Below are 17,355 nucleotides of genomic sequence, written 5' to 3' on the forward strand. Positions count from 1 at the left end.
CTTGGGGGGTGCAGGACCCTCCTCCGGTGCTGGGAATGGGTCTGAGGAGGCGTTTAATACCACAACAGGATCTTGCCGGAGCGAGCACCAGGGGCACGCCACCGGCAGGAGCGTAAATCTGGAACAACCCAAATTTTAAGCACCTAAGTGCTCGGCTGAATTGAATTTCTGAGTGGGGTGACTTATCCTCGGGGTTAAAATCAAGGTCTGACCTGGTTCCCGCTGGAGTTAAGAGCAAAACTATCGTTGACTCCGGAGAGAGACGGGCTCAAGTCGCACATGCTCAAAGGCTGCTGGGTTGGAAAAGCTTCTGGAGTTGTCGCTGGGCATTACCCGGGCCCTTCGCCCCACTTGAGACGCCCGAGGCTTTGCAAACCTGTTGGGAACAAAAAAGCCTCGGAGGTTAGGAGGGGAGGAGAGCCTGGGATGCATCCCTGCATCCGGCCAGCAGCCGGCAGAGACGTGGTCCTCGGTCTCTGGCTTCTGCCAGGCAGATTTGGAAATCATGGACTGGAGAACAGCAGGGAAAACGGGAGATTGAATAATTCGGGGAGATAAAGAGCTAAGAATCACCCAACCCCTCTTATCCACCCCCCTTCTTCCACAAAATAAGGGCCAGTAAGGAATAGCTATATATTTTTTATGTATATCTCTCTCTACACATATGTAGGGCGTGCCCGGGCAGACGTGCGGGCGTTACCCGCAGCAGGATTTGCAGGTGGGCAGGGATGTGTTTCTACCCAGACAAGCCTGCGGTGGGAGCCCAGAGCCTCTCCCAAAGCCTTTTTCGCTGCCCAGGGAAGGAAATAGCACATTTCCTATGGCATTTCCTATGTGCTGGAAGCGGTTGGGCCCGAGACAACTTAGGGAGCGCAATCCCCGGCGGCTGGCTGGCATTACGCGGCTTAAAATACAAGTCAGGTTATTTATAGTCAAGGCTGCGCTGATAATAAAGATGTTTATTAAGCATCTGGCAGCCCTTACTGCAAAATCTCCTCATCTCTTCCAGCAGGCTTTTCAATGTAAAGCCCTTTCCCCTCCCCTCCCGCCGGCGCTGGCTTTACTGTGGCGAACAGCAGAAGGAATTAAATTAATCCAGCAGCACGCAGGTTGATTGCAAAGGAGTTAAATCGCAATCGCCCCGTCAGCCGGGGCTCACACACGCAGCCCCGTGCCTCCTCTCATGCTGGTTATTGGGCTGCAAAACATCCTGGTCGCACTAAATATTTCAGAGACGCGCATTTGGAAATCAGGGGTTGGGGCAGATACTTTGTTTTGCGATGAATTAATTAAAAAGTTCCCTTAGGAAGGGATTTGGGCTGAAATTTGGATTTACTCCGGGCTATCCACCAGTATTGGGCTGCCTCTCCATAGGTAGACGTGTGCCACAGTTTGGTATTAATTGTCAAAGCTTTTCCGTCGTGTTATCGTGAGCTCTGCCACAGGACCAGAATAATTTGTCTCCTTGACAGCAAAAGGACACGCTGCCGAGTGAAATAAATAGATGCTCTATTTAAAATGGCAGCAGATTTTCATGGGGTTGAAAATCTATAGCGCCGCACTAATGGGTTCTGCTTGGCTGCAGCCCCCGGTCGGCTGGCAGATAAGACATCAAGTTTATTCCAAGAAGGAGAGGAGGGAAACAACACCAACAAAAAAGGGAGCAGAAATAAACCCCCCAGAGAGCAAACATCAATGCAGCCCATGTGTTTGTGATGGACGGGCTGAAATGGCAGGCTTGGAGGATCGCAAACCAGACACGGTACCAATAAAACATCACCGAATCGCTCTGCTTTCCTCTGGGGAAGAAAATGATGCTGGTGCAGGATTTTGGGGCTCGGTTTATTTATTTTTTTGCAAACCGGGTTTTTTTTTTTAGTTAGATGGGATAAATTTGGGGCATGCTGGGAGGAAACGGTAACCTGAGGAACCAGGAGGTTATTTCCAGCCAGCAAAGCTGCGCAGGTGGAAGAAGGGAGAGGATGCAACATGGGAACGGACTCAGCGCCTCGCTCAGGAGCCAAATCACATATTTCCCCCCGTTTTCCAAAGCAATCGGGTGCTGCTCAGTAAAAGAGATGGACTTTGAAACTTCCAGTTTGTTTTTCCTCCAGCTGGGCTCTGTCCGCGTCTCACCTGGGTGGCTGTTACAGCAAGAAGCTGTCACAGAGCGGTGGCTCGGTGCCTGGTGGAGATCTCCCCCATCCTAGCCAAAGCCTTGGGTTTTGGGTATGAAAGAAAGGATTTTTGAAACTCTTCCATGTCTCATGTTCTGTAGGAAACCAGTGTCTCTCCTCGGTGTGGGGGCAGATGGGCAGAAGCTCGGGGGGGTGTCAGCCCCTCTGTCCCCGTGCTTGAACCCAGGGAGAGCCGCGGGTGAGGACAACAAACATTTGCTGTTTCTCTTACTAACACACGTCTGCCGTTGGGATGGGTCGGTACCTGGCTTGCAGGGGTGGGGTAAAACCCCCACGATGGGCTGTTAAAGAGCTCCCAAATCCCGCTGGAGGCTTCATCTACTGTACGACACAGCATCACCGGGGCTGAGCATGTCCCATCAGTGCCACCGTCAGCTTCTTCCACCCTGCGGGAGAAACGTGCAAGGAGAAACGTTTCCTTTGACATGGTTTTCACGACACCCGCACCAGCCTGTCCGAGGGGTAAGAAACTGAAGCGAGCAGCTTGGGTGCGACCCTTGGGACACCCCCCGTCCCAATTCCCTGATTCCTCAGGGGGTGGTTTGACATTGATCACTTGGGAAATAAAATTGCCAGCGGGAATCTTCATGAAAACCAAAATACTCCGAAGAGCAATGAGTGGTGTGACAGGAGGGATCAAGGAGGGGACGTGGGGACGTACCTCTGTTGGTGTCAGTCCCTGAGTGAGGAGCCATAGGAATTTAATTCTCTACGTCCTGGACACCAGCACTTTCCCAAAATACTCCTTTCCTGCCCTAAAACCGGGGTGCTGAGCTGCGATGGCGCAGTTTGCACCCACCTCGTAGCCGCAGGCACCGGCGGGTGCTGCTGGTCCCGCCTAAAAGGTTTCGTGTGAAGTTTTTCACACCTGTTCCTGCGTGAGAAATGAAAACGCTCGTTTGTGCCCCCGGAGAAGGGCCCTTTCCCCCTCCCCGGGCTGCGGGGGCCCGCAGCCGCCTTCCCCCGTTATTGAGGGGGTGGCTGCCCCCCCCGAACGGGGGGCAAAGGGTTTCGGCAGGGGAGCGGGGAAGGGAGAAGGAGCGGGTGACACTGGGGTCTGCGCCCCGCTGCTGCCAGCGCCGGAGGGGGGGAGCGGGGAGGGTTTTTTGGGGGGGTACGAGGCAGAACGGGCTGTTGGCTGGTTTGGGGTGTAAGGAGAGGGGACGGGGCAAGGCCAGGCCGCGGCAGGAGGAGGAGGAGGCGGCGGGGAGGCGGCCAAGGCCGGGCCCTCAGGCTCTCCCCCCCTCTCCCGCCGCAGGCCTGGCTGCTATAGGCCCGTGGCCTCGCCGGGCGGCCCGGGGCCCGTCTCCCGGAGCCGGGCCCAGTCCCCCGCGGAGCCCCGCCTAGCACGGCCCGGCGAGCGGGGGGATCCCCGCCGCGGCCCAGGTCCTCCCCTCAGCCGGCGCGGACTACAGCTCCCGTCATGCCCCGCCGAACTACAGCTCCCGGCATGCCTTGCTGCTCCGCCCCCCCGCAGGGCCCCCGCCGCACTACAGCTCCCAGCAGACAGCGCGCCGGCACTACACCTCCCAGCGTGCCCCGCGGCCGCCCGGGCCCTGTCTCCCTCCCCTCCCGCCGCGCGGACTACATTACCCAGCGTGCCCCGCGGCAGCCGGCCGGCGCCGAGCCGCGGCGGCGGGGCGCGGGGCATGCCGGGAGCGGTAGTCCTCCCGGCGCCTGTAACGGTCCCGCTGGTGGTACTCCCCCCCCGCCCCCCCCCGCCCGCCGCCGCCGCCCCCTCCCCCACCGGCTGGCGGCTGCGGGCAGAGCAGGAACCGCCGAGCAGGCAGCGGGAGGAGGGGGAGCGCGCCGCCGCCGCCGCCGCACCGGCAGAGGGGACGCCGCCGCCGCCGCCGCCCGAGCAGCCGCAGGTGAGGGGGGGACACACACCCCCGGAGCGGCGCTGAGGGGGGGGGGGCTGCGGGCGGGGGGTGTGAGGCGGCGGGTGACAGCGGGGGGGGGGGGGGGGGAGTCGTGAGGGGACCGCGGAGGCGGGAGTGTGTGACCCCCCCGGAGGGGACAGGGCCGGGGGCGGCGCGGGGCGGGGGGGGGGGGGAGCATCCTCCCGGCACGGGGCTTTGCGTGGGCCCCTCAAGGTGAGGGTCACGCGTGGCAGAAGACGAGCCCGAGCCGGTGGGGAGACCACCGCCCTGGGGAGGGCGAGACCCCCCCCGGAGCCTGTCCCCCCCCCCGGAGCCTGTCCCCCCCCCCGGAGCTTGTTGCCCCCCCACAGCCTCAGTGGCGGGATTTGCCTTCAGCCCCACGGGGAAGGAGTGGGCGCGATGCCCCCAGGTTGGGGGGGGGGGGGGGGGTCGGGGGGAGCCTCGGTTCACCTCAGCAGCCGCCTTTCGGGGTGCTTGGGGGTGTCCCCCCCCCCCGAGGAGCCACCGCCGCCGGGTCCAAGCCAAGTTTCGCCTTCTCTTGGTGTGGAAGAAGGGACGTGGAGTGAGCGGCCTCACGGGGGATTCTCTTCTGCCCGTCCCGCTCTCGACCCTCAGCCAGATGTCTGGGGGGGGGGGTCGGGGGTGTGGGTGCACCCCAGAGATGGGGGATCCCACCGCTTCACGGCGCACCCACCGAAAACATCGAGAGGGGCACGTGGGGACGACGACCACGACGAGGACGGCGATATAGGGGAATATTAAGGAGCCCGCCAGCAACTGGGATGGGATGGGATGGGATGGGATGGGATGGGATGGGATGGGATGGGATGGGATGGATGGGATGGGCCGAGCTGCGGCCGTCACCCCCGTCCCGCACCCCTTTGCGGGGGGTTTAAACATGGCCCAGGTTTGGTGAGAGGGGGGATGTCAGCGCGCAGCATCTGTAGCCTGAAAGCGGAGAGCGCAAGGTTGGGAAATGTACGGCGGCGTTATTTTTCCTGTCTATTTAAAAATAGTATATTCCCTTCGTTTTTAGGAAAGGGGGGGATTATTTTTAATGATTTGGTTTTTTGTTGTTGGTGGTGGTAATTGCTCGAATACTTTGTTATTGGCGTTGCAGTTTTCAGGGCGATGAAGTCCGTCGCTGTATTGCGGGTTAATAATGCCAAAAAGGTGCTTAGCTTCAGTCCTTAACAGAAAACAGAGGAGCCTTGAAACACGGAAAGGAAATAAATATTCATTACCAAAGAAAAGGTTTTGTACTGTGTTGGATTTTTGGGGGAATTTTTTTTTCCTCTTTTTTTTTCCCCCCCCTGCGCATCGTGATGATAAGCTTTCAGGTTATGGCTTGTATTTCCATAGGCTGAATTTCATTCAAAAGGCATTCATTTAGTGCTGAATACTGTCAAACGTAGAAAAATGAGCAGGTTGAGGGTTTTTTTTCCCCTCTCCTGGACAAAGGCACGTTGTACTAACCAGAAAGAAACCCTAAGTGATTCTATTTATGTTTTAATCAAAATATGATTTAAGATGCAGTGGTGTGTTTATTCTTGCTGTTAAATAGCGATGGAGGAAGCTAGAGCTTTTTTTTTTTTTTTAAAGGAATGTGAATGATGGAAACATCTTTAGGGAAACATTTTGCTGGACTTGATTGCATCAACCACATTATTTCATGAAATGTTAACTGTGAAGTGGTTGTTGATTAGAACTCAAATTGAGGAGCGATGTTGAGCAATGTAAAGAAAAAGGAAATTAGTAATAGTAAGCCAAATGCTTATTTTTTTTTTCTTTTCAGTTCTTTCTGATTTTGAGTTTAAATTTTAACTGTTTCATGGATTCTCTTGACCTTTGTGGTTGAGTACATAAACACTCCCCCCCAACCAACGACTATGGTCTGAATATTTATTCTTGCTGGATGTATGTAGTCATTCAAAGGGCTGATGGCAGTTAGCAATGTATTTTTTGATGAAATACATATTAAATCTGATTAACTTTTGTTCTGGAAGTTACAAATATCAACTCACCTAGTTACGCATCTTAACTTCTTTTTTTTTACCAAAGTAAATGTTTACATTTTTCAGAAGGGATATCTCTCTCTCGAATGATATGCCTTTCATTTTAGTGAATGTGTGCTAAGTATTTCAGATAGTATTGTACGAGTTTTTTTGTGTACCCTCGGGTTGATTAAAATTCCTGGCTGTTAGTAAAGACGCACTTTTTTTGGAGCGGTAGATATATAACCCTTCTCCTTTGGAACAAAGGGATCGGAAGCAAAACGACTGCGTGCCGTGAAGGTGTTTTGAATTTGTTCGGTAATGGGAAATATTGCTTGGAGTGAGAAACCTAAACGATACACCCGTATTGCGTCAAAATTAATGTGAAATAACTATGGGATAGGGTCATTCAGGGAGAACATATTTTAGAGATCCTTTCTGATCTTAGGTGATACTCATCTGTCAAATTCAATGATAAGTCTGCATTGCAGTAGGTGAGCTCTTTATGGATTTTTGAAACCCCTCTTTGCAGTTAAGTTTTCATGCTCCCCTATAACCCGCCACACAGATAACGGGGAAAACAGGAAAAAAAAGGTGATACTGCTCTTGGTGCTCCTGAAAACATTTCTCAGGCAAGTGAAAATGCTTCGGAGAAGCATTTCTGCGAAAGGCCTTCAGTACATCAACATAATTAAAATGATAATTAAATTGAGTCTAAATTTAATTATCTGATCTGTCTAGAAGAGCTTGTGAACCTCGGTTTGGACGCGTAGGTGCAAATGCAGCCGCTTTAGGCAAGGGAAGCATGTGTTTAATCCAGGTTAGTGTCCGCTTTTGGTAAGTTTTCAGAGGCGACCGCCGCGAGATTGGCTCCAATCTTTTTCTGGGAAGCGGGACATTCGCAGCTGGGATGGAGCTCTTGGGTCACCAAGTCCTACCCACCGTGAAAGCCAGCAACCGTGGCATAAACATAATTCAGTCTTACTTTAAACCCGGGTCTTTTTCTGCTCCTGCCTGTGGCAGAGGCGCGTTTCAGACCTTTATCCTCTGGTAGTTAGAAACCTCCACGTTTCCAGCCAGGAACTCTCTGCCGATTTCCAGCTCTCAAGCGGTTGGTAGCAGTTGATGAGGCTGTCAAAAGGGAAATACAACTTTTATATCTTCCTTTCTGAGCTCACTCTTTCCTTCAGCCTGGATTATGATCTTCATTTGTCTTCCAGTCATGCCTTTTGGGCTTGATTGTATCTGCAGAGGCCCCCGATTTCCCTTTCCGCAGCACAAGTGCTCTGTGTACTTTCTGTTTCCTCTGCAATTCATAAAGTCTTTCCTTAAACCGCGGCATTCTTAACTGTGCCTTTCGGTCCTGAATTAGCTCCCCTCGCGCGCTCCTGACGTGCGGCTGGACGGTGCTCCGCTTGGTTGGCTTCTCCTCGGGCGGCTGTGGACGGCGGAGCGCCATCTCCCCGCGCCGTGGAGGTGCTCGAGCTGACCCTTGTCACGAGGCGAGAGACGTGCGATGTCCTGCCAATCTCCTCCTCCCAGCGCTGGTACGACAAAGAAGTATTTGAAGCATCCCCTAGAGAACCGTGTTATTAGCCAGCGTGCTCGGGGAGGAGTGACTCTTGCATCGCTTTCAAAGTGCAAACGAGGTAATTTTTGAACAGCGCCGTCCTTGATTTATTTGCGGGTGAGATCGTGCGTCTGAGGAGAAGCTGGCTACGAAGGAGAGGTTCGTAACTGTTCACGTTGGTCTCGTTCCTTAATGTGCCGTCATCTTTCTAATCAATTAGACTCAATTTTGCTGCTTAAAATCTGTAAGTCGTCATGTTCAGTCTATAGAAATATTTGATCCAAAATGATTGATTGAGAAAAGTGTTCTCATTGTATTCTATGGTGTTTTTCCAAACTACCTAAACAGCATTTTTTTTGCTGATTTTAAATGCGAATCAGTTAGTCCTGTCTGATGTTACTGGATTCTCGTATGCTGTCGTGCATCTCTTCAATAAATAGAGGAAGATTTTTGTTTCAGTAACAATAAATAAAATCCACCTATCCGTTTTTTGCCTGTTGATGGTCTTTTAACTCTTTGAATTAAAAAATACTGGCTTTTAATCAACCACTTTTTAAAACTGGGAATAAATTTTCAAGAATTATTTCTGTGTGACTCGACTACCTGCCAGTCGGATGGATGCAGTTCTCCAGAGGTGTCTAAATTGTGTGACCTTCTTGTTCCTTCCACTCAACTGAATCATTCTGTTCCTATTTTCGTGTTTAAAACATCGATGTCACTAAGTATGAGAAGAAAATGTCAGCGACAGTGCTAGGTTTGTTTATGCGGATTCTTGTAAACCCAATTTCTTGAGGAAGTATGGATGATGTGATCGCACTATCTACCTGCCCGCCAGTAATTCTGCACTCCCTTCGCACTTTGATCCAGATTTCAAAGGGCCATAGACGTAGAAGACAATCTAGCTTTGTTTATTTATTTTTTTTAAAGTTTTGAGAAAGTTGCCTGCTGGGCAGAGAATCAAATCAGTGCTTCTACCCAGGGAACAGGGCTCATAACAGTTATTTTTTTCTAGGAGACAGCATCTCGCTGGCTGGTCGGGACACGTGCGGCTGGAGCACGTGTGGTTCTTTGCCCAACCAAGAGAGAGCGGCTGTGGGAGGGAGTTTGGGAGAAGTTTTGAGCAGGTGGGGAAGAGCCTGAGGTGTTATGGAGGTGGTGGTTGATGGCCTTCACATGAAAATCATTTGTCTTGCTGATTTTGGAACATGTATAGGTTATGTATTTTGTATTGTTATGCTCTGATGTATTGCGGCTCTGCTTTGTTGGGTGGATAATCTTGACGTGGGATTTTATGTTTACTTACCAGTTGCTTTGAATGGGTAGCAACAGGAAGAGTTGTGAATTTTCAGGGTTTTCTTTTGTTGAGAGGCGGGTGCGCTTCGTGACGGGCATCTGAAGCGTGAATCCCAGACCCGTAATTAAGATCCCAGTCAGGGAAGATCCAGCTCTTAAGGTATATCCAGTATTTGCAGATCTTCTGAAATTTGTGGAAGCTCTTAGGTATGAAGCAACTTTTGAGAACCAGGACATTTTCTTGTCTTGGGCTCCAAACAGGAACACGAATACACAAATCTGAGTCATTGCCAGATAGATGTTTAATATATAACTTCACTCAAATACGAGCATTTTGTTATTTATCTGTTTTTCTAAAATCTCTTTCTCACTGCCTCTCAGTCTGAAAGCAGATGACATGGTTCATCACGCTTGTATTGAAGTAAACCTTGTATTTCTTCCATCATTCCTGTTGGAACCCTGCAGGGAAGTGATGATGATGATGGTATTTGTGACGTAATGTTTAATTTTTCAAAGAACCGTAGAGGGAACAAGGTTCTGTTGAGGATGATGGAGACGCACTGGTTTCCTCACAGCGTGAGTGGGACTTTAATAATTTTTAAAAAGTTCTCTGAGTTTTGTTTACTATGGATGTGCTGAAAACCCCGAGCACTGCAAAGGAATTTCAAGTAATTGCGTGCTTTTTGGGAGGAAAATATGTGAGCCTGTTGACGCTCTCCAGCGTCTCCATTTAGGAGAGTTATCACCATAGGAGATGCTGTTTTGTATTTGGCTGTACTTTTTCCTGTCTTTCCTTTCTCTCCTTGAGTGAAACGGTCACCTGGAAAACTGGAAGGTGGGAAAAGTAAAAGTCAGAGCAGCAAAACGGGGTTTTCGTATGACAACTTTCTCAATAGGAAGATTAATGCTGAAGTGTATTTGTAGGCTGAACATTTTTGCCTTCCTTGTCTTAGAAAGGGTTAGAGATTTGGGAGGATTACTGAAGACAAGCTTAGAGTATTTTATGAGAGAAAAAGTACTAAACTGGCAAGAAAAGAATAGATGCCATCATGCCTGCTAGGCATGTCTAATTCTTTGATAAAATGGATAAAGATTGCAGACTGCAGCAAAAGTTAAAATAGACCGTAACATCTCGAGTTCTGCAGGGTATTTTTTCTTGCTTCTAATTTGCTGTTGAACTTAATCAAAAAGATCTGGCTCTTTTATGGCATCAGGCGCTTTATTTTATTAGTTTATCTGCCAGGAATTAAAGCACAGTGTTTGGGCTTTTGCTTTCTTTGGCGTTAGATACCAAATTTAGAGAGTTGGGTAACGTGTGGATTTTTATCATTTTGATGTTGGAAATACATCCTGAAGACTAGTGAGAAGTTTTGAGCATGGTCTGCTTTTTCCCCATTTTCCTCTCAGTTCTTTATACTTGAATTTGCAGGAGATGACGACTTGCTTTTTTAATGGACAAGGGGGTTTATGTGGTTACTCATAACAAACTCCTAGGACTCTACGCAGACCCAGCAGATAAGTCTGTTCCTGTTCTGTGGATCATCCTGTTCAATGCAAGATTTTGGACTTAATGACATTCTGTATCTGCATACGTGTAATATATATATATCTTTTACATATGAGACACCTTGTTTTCTATTTATTGACAAGACAGAGTTGGAGGTGATCTCTGGAACACGACTCGTTTACGTGTCCCTAGATGGGTACTACTTGGCTTAGCCTGTTTCTAGAGATACTTGGCCCTAACTGAAGGAAGTCTCCAAGCATGTTTGATCTTCTCCTGCCATTTACGTGAACAAAGTAAGATCACTCATTACAGTTGCTGATGATCTTTCAACCAAGATGAATGTAGTGTCTATCCGGACAGGTGGGCTCTAGGGGCTTGTCCCCATTGAAAAGTATTTTGAATTAAGCTTGTGAGCATTTAAAGTGCAATTGCCTGGAATAGGTCCCCATATGAGCATTTACTCTGTAGTAGTTTATTCTGCAAATAATTTTCTTCAGTTTCCTCTGTATGTCATCACTTAATGAGACATTTAACGGCTTTTGCAAAAACTACAGCATTCCCCATATTTTTCAAGTTCAGCGTTGTGTGGTGTAGGCAGCTAGAGTAAGATTGCCAGTTGGCCTTGTGGTTGTTTGGAGGAGGAAATCAGACTTGTCTTACGCGTCCCCTACTCTTGTTCTAGAGTGGCCAGAGCTGTATTCAGAGGGTGGTCACTTGGCCACGAGAACAGGGTCACCTAAACGCTCTCCCGTTGGTCATCCTTGCCTCTTACCATGGTGCAAGTGAGAGGTGACACCAATGCAAGGGAAATTGGTTGAAGCTCAGGTTTGTTCTTGATTTGACTTGTATTCACAACAGAATTTTTGAAGTCTTAAAATGCAGTGCCATAAATTTGAGAAATGGCTTCTTTTTTCTTTACTGTAGCATCTGAATCCCAGCTGCTGAGCTGGGCAGCCAGCTGAGTCTTCTGAATAAGGACTGTTCTCATTTGGAAGCTCAATGAAATATTTCTTTCCACAAGAATTTTTTCACTGTCTGTATATAACACACAGAAATTGAAGTTGTAGAGAAGATACTTGGTTTGAGTTGGCTATTCCTGTGGTAGAAGCTTATTTTGTGGGCTCAGTAGATAAATGTGGTATCACATCTGAGTTCTAGCTTTTCTGTCTTAATTCCTGGAGTTTGATTTTATGTATGTGTTTGTTAGCGTTACCGTCAAGAAATAATGTCTTAAATTGCTTTAGGCTTTGTAAAATGATCTTGGAGTGTTTTACAGCTTCTCCCTCTGTGGAGGCCAGGAGATGGATTTGGTTCGCTTTGTGTGCTATTGGGATGTGCTCAGATGCTGCGTTGGTGGCTTTAGACTTAGACTTTATGGACTTAGAAGAGAGTTCCTAGAGCTTAAGGCTTAATTAGACTTAATTAGACCTCCTCGAAACCACAGATCCTTATGTTTTCCCTGGAAAAGGAGCCTAATAACTATTTATTTTGGGCTGTTTACCTTCTACCAGGACAGTCAGTCTTAGTAGGAAGATCTCAAGTCATGAAGAATCCGCTACTTCTCTTGATAAATTTTCAGCAATTAATTACCCTCCCTGATTAAAAAATTGAGGTCTAATTTGAATTAGTTTCCAACTATTGCTTCAAAAGCCTTTTCTTGGCTAAATTCAAAGGTCCTTTGATAACCCGTTAACTCTTCCCGTTGGAGGAGGCACTCATAGTTCCATAACCGAGTGGTCTTTCAGCTTTTATTTTGGGCAAATTAAACATGTGGCATTGAGCTGAGAAGTGCTGGGCAGTTTCTGGCTTGGCAGTACCTCAGATTGCGTTTCAGGGTCTCTGGCTTTCAGATTTTGTTTCCTATCTTGCATTTGGTTGTATTGAAATCTACTTTGAGTGGCCTTTGCAGTCTAAACTGCTGTGTATCGCCGGCCTGTCCTCTTCATCTGTCGTCCAGAGGACCATTCACAAATCCTGTCCATGATTATATTAATTTCCAGATCTATAGTGGACCTCTTGAATCGTACCGGGCTCCGTATCAAGCCCAGCAGAACCCTTGTTGACGGTGATTTTCCACGGATGACTGCTTTTAGTCATCTGTCAGTTGGCCAACTCTAAATCCATTTAAGCGTGCTTTGTTGACATAGTAGAGTGGTAATTTTTTAATCAAGATGTCATGCTCAACAAAAGTTTGCCTGTTACATTGCAGCAGTTACCTTTATCAACCTGATTTTGAATCTCATCTAAGAATGAAATCAGCTTTGTTTGACAAGGCCTATTTTCCATAACGTTGCGTTGACTGTCATTAATTTTGTTCCTGTCCTTTTTAAGTCTAGATCAAGTCTGATTCAGTTTTCCCTTATTTTGTCCAGAGCCAATGTCTGGCTAACTGATTGATAGTTACTTGAGTCATTTCTTTGCCCTCTTCTGATGTCGTCATGTTAGAAATGTTTGTCTTCCAAATTTTCTCCGGTGTTCCAAAAAATATTGAAAATGAACCCTTGGGGTCTCAGAAATGGTGGAGGACTCTTTGAGGACTCTCTGGTTAAACAACGTGTGCCTCTGAGGCACCTTTCCTTACTGGAATGCAGAGCTGGTGGAGTGCTCGGGTGACTCTCCAGTCCGTTCCCCTCCTTGAGGCAAGGTAAAGTGTCTCTGGAGCATCCCCGACACATATATTTCTAATTTTTCCTTAAAATCTTCCAGTTTAGGAGGTAGCCAGCCTCCTCAGGTAGCTGGTAGTGGGTGCTTAACCTATTTAGTTAAAAGCTTTTCCAATATCTTATATCCCTGGCAAATTAAGATACTTTGCTTCACTCCAGAGGACCTGCAAAATAACCCATCCCCTTGTCCCCGTTGTCACTGATAGGAGCGTGTTACGTTCTCCTTCAGTTTTCTTTCCTCTAGGCTGAACAAGGTCCTTTAATCTGTTCTCACGGATCATATTGTTTCCAAATCTCTTTATTATTTTTGCAGCTTTGCCCTGTACTCTGATGTGTTTACTTCTCTCTGTACAGAGACTCGGTAGTCTGTGGCCTTGTCAGCATTGTATAAAATGAAATAATGCTATTTTCCACGTGGCACTCTATTAAAACAATCTGAAACGTCCTTCTTTTTTTTTTTTGGCAAATCCATTGTATTGTTGACTTATATTCATTTGTGATCCGATATACCCTCTAGGTTATTTTCCCTTGTCCATCAGCCTAGCTAGTTATCCTCCACCTGCGCAGCGTACGCTGCTCTTCCACTTGGCTTTATTGAGTTTTGCCAGGCTGTTTTGGTTTGACACAATTTGATCTTGACGCATCCGTGTTGTTTCATTTTTTGCTTTATCCTGTAGTTGCTGTATAAAATACAGACTCCTTAATAATTTTTCTAGTATCCTCCCATTGATTGCAAGGGGAGTTAAATCTCTAATTTGCTTTAGAAGCCTTTCCAAACTTTGCTCTGTAGCTATTTCCTTTTTGATCCCAAAAGCACTTTGAAACTTTGTGAGTGAATATAAGTGGATCATCTATATGCAAATTCCTTAATTTTTCCTCTGCTGAGTTATATTTGTGAAAAATCAACATCTTAAGTGATGCCTATTTTCATTATGTTGATATTTCATTAAGAAGATAACTAAAAAGTACAAACGTCATACAAGTTAAAATCAATTATTTAAATCAAGACGCTTTGCAATCTTGATTGAATTACTAGACTTAGATATATTTAAATGTGAGTCTGTTCTTTTTCTCCTCTGTCAAGACTTCCAGTCTGGTGATTACAGCAGCTTTATTGGTTGTAATGAGGTCCAAAATAGTTACTTTGTGTTATAAATGGTCACCTAGCATTTTGGGAAACTAATCCCCTGTAATTACTTGCTGCATGAGAGTTTCTGTACCCCTTCTGTCTCCTCCGTAACCCCGCATCTTTTTTTCCCCCCTTACATGCCTGTGGAGTCACGTAGGCTGTTACCTCTCTTGGTGCTTCCCAGAACCTCCTCCTGGGCTTCACCCATTGTAACACACCACGTTACTGCCCGGTCGCCATGGAAATTCAGTTCTTCTGCGGTGCTGATAACTGTCAAAGAGGTGAGCCTTTTTTTCCCTCCTCTTTGTAGCGGTACCTCGCAGCCATCGTCTCCGTTTCGCATCTGAACACCGTCGAACTACTGATTTTCAAGTCCAGTCACACACTCATCGCAACAGATTTCATTTTTTTTTCTTATTGCTGGTTAGGATTTTATTTGTTCCTGCTTGTTATTCAGACTCCTTGCATCCATATATAGCAATAGAAAATTCATTTTCTTTATGGACGCTCTTGTCTGACTTTGAACCTCATTTGCCCTTCGAAGTGCCCTTCTCTTGTGTTTAGCTTATTCCTTTCCTGGATGCATCAGCAGTTTCATCTGGGAAGGTGTCTTATTAGTTGGAAAGATGCTGGCTCTGCAATTCATGATCTCTCCGTTCCCTGCAATATCATTCAGTCACTCAAATCCAAATATTCTCATCAGTCGTGCAGCCTTGTTCAGTTTGACGACCTTTTTTTGGCTTTTTTTTTTTTTTTTTTTTGCCTTCTCTTGCATCAAGTCCTGAATGCATGTTTTAGCTCAGGGATCAACAACCTGTGGATGTGCAATCAGACTACGAGTGGGGTGTGGGAATAACAGCTTTGGCATTTTGAGGCACTCATTTGCGAGAGGGAGCAGTTTGCAGTTTCTGAGTCTCCCTGAGCTCTACGCTCAGCAAAAGCTGCTGTCTTGCGTAGAAGCAAGATGCCATTGACTAGCAGATTCCTGCCTGTTCAAGAGGCAGCTTCTACCAGATCCTGCTCGGTTTCTCTTGGCACATTCGAGCTGTAGCATGGGGAAGAGAAAGCCTGGCATGGCACCATGCAAAGATTGCCAAACCTTGACTTAGACTTTCCTTTTCAGTTCTTTTCCAGGATCCCTGAAATCTTTTCTCAGCCGCTTAGTTCCAGCCGACGTGGAGTTGCTGCTCCCGGTGTGCATGGTTACTTCTTTTGACCAGAGTGATTAGCCAATATTTGTGATCGTCTGTTGAAAGAGGAAATCGATGACAGCCAGGTATTTCTCAGAGGCAATCGTGCTGATTCACAGAGCGTGTTTGCAGAGGCTGTTTTTTCCGAACACAGTCTGAAGCAAACAGCGGGAGACCATTTTGCTCAGTATTCCAAGGTTGATTTTTCCTGCCGGCGCTAAATACCCGCGCGCCCGCCCGCACGCGTACGCACGGAGTTTTCCTGTGACTTCCAGCACGGGTGTTTCTCTGGCTGTCCTTGACTTTCTCGTGCTTTCCTGATGCTCTTCACTGGCGTTTCTGGCTCTGTCAGTAGGCTCGACAGTGTGCGTATTCTCTCCTGTTCTCTGCGGTTTACATAGTTTCCCCTTCTACCAAAACAATACCTGATGCTCTGTGTTTGTGTTTGCCCCTTGGGAAGCTTTTTTTCCTCGCATCTGTTCGGGCCAGTTTGTGGCCAGCATTGCTGACTTTAACCTTTTCATCCAAAATTGCACGTAACAGAATTGTCAGCAATGGAGATTTCTTTGGATGAATTCATAATCTGGTTCAGCCTTATGCTTTTCACTTCTCTCTGCTGGAGAACCCAAATCGCCAAGTTTTTTTGTTGTGGCCGGTATTTCGCTAGTGATAAATGATGATCTCATAGTTAGATCGTGGGAGACAGTCTGGTTCTTTCCATGCCCACAATTTCCCTCTAGTTCATAGACTGCATAAGCGGTGCCTCGGTTTCCCATTTGGAGTATGGCAGAAAGGGTTGGTAATGCCTGTACTTCCCAAGATAGATAAAAGAAACACTGCGAGATGCCACAGCGATGACTTCCCCCCTTCTCCAGCACATGAAGGAATGAAAAGGTTGTTGACCCTGCGCTCGTGGTCGCCTGGTTGGGTTCCTCCGTTGTGCCCTATATGGAGTTTTTCTTTTAAGTTTTGTGCAGATTTCAAAACAGCACCAAATTATTCCGCTTACATGGAAATGGCTCTTGTAGAAAGTGCGTAACAGCAGTGCAGCAGAGACTATTCTGGTGTCGTACTCGTTTCGGTTTACAGTTCAGGCTGGTGCCTTTGATCTGTGAAACTGTTGATTTGAATCTTATCTCCTTGTGAGACCTCTTTCCCCAGGACTGTGCTGGCAGTCAGGATTAGCTGGGCTTTACTTCGTTAACAATCTTGGGTTTAAATCTGAGAGGACTTCAACAGGAGTTTTCTCCTGGGGCAGGGGGGCATTGATTCTGGAATATGTTTTTCTCGGTGTTATCAGGATTTTCTGGCTATCGAGATAAGCCGTAGGGCTTACGGATCACGGAGTTCTCTTCCTACAGTGGCAACTGGAAGAAGCTGTGTGTGTCTTCAGTGGTTTTAGGTTTCATCTGACCTTCCTATGATTTTTACCTTTTTATTATTATTTCACATTTCTTGTTTTGTACGTGGGTTTATAGTAACCAAAAGATAGTGGGAAGAACACTGGGGAAAACTTTGGCTTTTGGTTTCTGCCTGCCCTCCTGCGATGCTGGCAGGGTACCAGAAGCATGGGCTGTCCTGAGGCAGGAGAAAACAGGGTCAGGCGGACTTGGCTCGGTTAAGTTCTAGAAGCAGGTGATATTTGTCTTCAACGTTCATAACTTCTTCTGATTTAAAAAGAAACTAAAATTGGAAAATCCTAAGGACCAAGATGGCCACACACATTTTCTGTATCATGACGAGTTTCAAAACTGTTTCACTGTCAGAGTTAATAAATGTGAACTTCTGCAGGTGTCAGATCTGTGGGTCTGTGTAAGCGTGGGCTGTTCTGGAGTGAGGTCACTCATCTAGAAAGTTTGAATTATGCCCATTTCAGTTACTTCTGGCTAAGGAACATCCATAGGAAGAAAAATGTAAATCGGTAGCAC

At 47.3% G+C, this 17,355-nt stretch overlaps 1 protein-coding gene across 2 annotated transcripts in view; it reads left to right on the forward strand.

Moving 5' to 3' along the window:
- The first annotated feature begins 4,041 nt into the window (after positions 1 to 4,041).
- Positions 4,042 to 17,355, forward strand: part of FAM168A (family with sequence similarity 168 member A) — a 213,707-nt gene continuing 200,393 nt past the window's right edge. For both annotated transcript variants that reach the window (XM_059817214.1, XM_059817219.1), the window contains exon 1: positions 4,042 to 4,069. The gene's annotated coding sequence lies outside the window, so the exon portion shown is untranslated. The remainder of the gene's footprint in view (positions 4,070 to 17,355) is intronic.

Source organism: Gavia stellata, chromosome 1 (genome assembly GCF_030936135.1).
Source record: "Gavia stellata isolate bGavSte3 chromosome 1, bGavSte3.hap2, whole genome shotgun sequence".
NCBI classification, from domain to species: domain Eukaryota; kingdom Metazoa; phylum Chordata; class Aves; order Gaviiformes; family Gaviidae; genus Gavia; species Gavia stellata.